The 2,138-nt window shown below is 37.5% G+C and overlaps 1 pseudogene; it reads right to left on the bottom strand.

The window, feature by feature from the left end:
* Positions 1-220: 220 nt before the first annotated feature.
* LOC141020164 (cytochrome c oxidase subunit 7C, mitochondrial pseudogene) lies at positions 221-533 on the bottom strand (annotated as a pseudogene).
* Positions 534-2,138: the final 1,605 nt, after the last annotated feature.

The following is a 2,138-nucleotide window of genomic DNA, read 5'->3' as shown; positions in this document are numbered from 1 at the left end:
TCATTCTTCATCATACAGTATTAGGGGTGTCACGATTGTCCAAATACTTGATTTGATTTGACATTCGATTTTAAGGTCACAGTTCGATTTGATTTGATTCTTGATCTTTTTTCTTTCTTTCTTTTAGCACAGATGGCTATGTCATTTTTAGACTAGTCTAGTCTAGGATAATTGGTTTTATGCCATGATAACTCAGTTTGTTTGTTTTTTTTTGTTTTTTTTCATATTTGAGAAAACTTTATTTATGAACAAAATTATGAGATTCCCATTCTTCTGCCTGGACAGAGCTCTGATGGATAAATAGCATCCAGGTGACGACCTAGAAGGCTGAAAAACAGCACAGGACCATTTTACTTCTTCAGGATCTGATGTCTGACGACGATGAAGGGGAACATAAAGCCACTGCCGAAGAACACCACCATCATGCCAAGCAGACGCCACTTGTTGTCCATGGAAAATGGCAAGTTCTTCCCTGGTCCTTCAGCATAATGTACAGCAGATGTTGTGAATCGCCTCACAGCTTGTCCAAGCATGATTGCAGGTTTATTCTCTGCCTCAATACAGTCGATAACTCAGTTTTTTAATTCTTATTTCAAAAGATGGTCTACATGGTGTCATGAGTAATATAATTTCCATTATTCCTTTGCAATGTACCACACTAAGGCCTTATTGTCAAATTTAAATAATTTATTAACAATATAAATGTAACAATATCTTGTTTTGCCAGTCAATTGGAAACTCACTGTAAACAAAAGAAGAGGGTACCTATCATGTCTCTGCCACAGTAGGTTAAGCATGAAAACGCCACAATGTGAATCCACTCTCTGCGCTACGACATGCTGTGTGTGCTTTTTTTCTGTCTAAATCCTTGATTCCCCCTTTGATTGCAATGGTCGAGATTGTGACGTAATTTCGATCGATATCCGACTTACAATTGAGATAGTGACACCCCTATACAGTATTAGCCAACTATCTTTAAATGACAAGGTCATTCGATAGGGACATTCCAGTAGCACCTTGCCACTGCAAAGAGAGGTCCACAAGTAATAATGAAAGACTAACTTTAGTATTGCACATTGTTGTGAAAATTCCCTAAAAGAGTTAGTGAAAGAGAGTAAACAGTTGCACAAACCTAAAAAAAAAAAATCAACCAACTCACTGAACCTGATGCTTTTTGTGGCCAAGGAGTCAGCTTAGCCCTGGTAATAGTTCACCCAAAGATCTTTAGTGTATACAATACACAGCAATATTCTACAGCTTATAAATAATGAAATCAATAAGAAAATCTATAATGTATGACAAGCAGTTTTTTTGTCTTTTCAGTATCTCTGGATTTCTGGACCAGCGATTTTAAGAACAAGGAACTTATTATAAGTCACTCTCAATAAAAGCATGCTACAGAAATGCCTGCACTGCTAATGTAAATGTAGGTTGCATATTGTTAGACAGCAGTAGAGAAAGCTGGTGCTTTCCAAAGCAGTCACTTATCAACCTTTTAACATAAAATAGCAGCTCTTTGTGGATGCTTTTATCTTAAAAACCTGTATAGCACAGATAGTTCAGGCATGAGTGTCCACAGTAGAAACTGAATCTCTCATCCAGCTGCAAAAACTGTCTTCATCCAACACCTGAGGCAATGACTAACCCTCAGAACAATAAATAATTCATTGACTCTTTGGTATAGTTACTGTATAGCAAGACAAGACAAGACATTCACTGAGAGGGCTGTCAGCCAAGTGGACTCTTTGGCCACGATATGTGGCTCTAGGAATATACTGTATGTAGCATTGTCAGTCGGTCCACCTCCTTAGATCAGGGTTTCCAGTCCATGATTCCTGGAAGATTTCCTTGTCACACAAATGGAGAAATTCCACTCAATACTGTGTTAATTGAGTCTGTGTTGGTGTGTTGGTTCTCTGAGTGTTGGCATTTGACAACCTGGGAATGATATTCAACTTTTAACTATATTTCTCCAGAATACAATTTAAATTGTGCATTCACAAAAAAAGCAAAGCGATTTTTTGACGCACATTACTCAGAGTTTAACCACAGGATCATTTGTTTATTCTACAGCTAAGACACGCAATGAGGTTGTGTGTGTCTGTGTTTGTATTCATTTTGTTTCTTACTGAACTCAT

This window comes from Pagrus major, chromosome 23 (genome assembly GCF_040436345.1).
Source record: "Pagrus major chromosome 23, Pma_NU_1.0".
In the NCBI taxonomy this organism is placed as follows: domain Eukaryota; kingdom Metazoa; phylum Chordata; class Actinopteri; order Spariformes; family Sparidae; genus Pagrus; species Pagrus major.
This window is presented reverse-complemented; position numbering and strand designations above follow the sequence as displayed.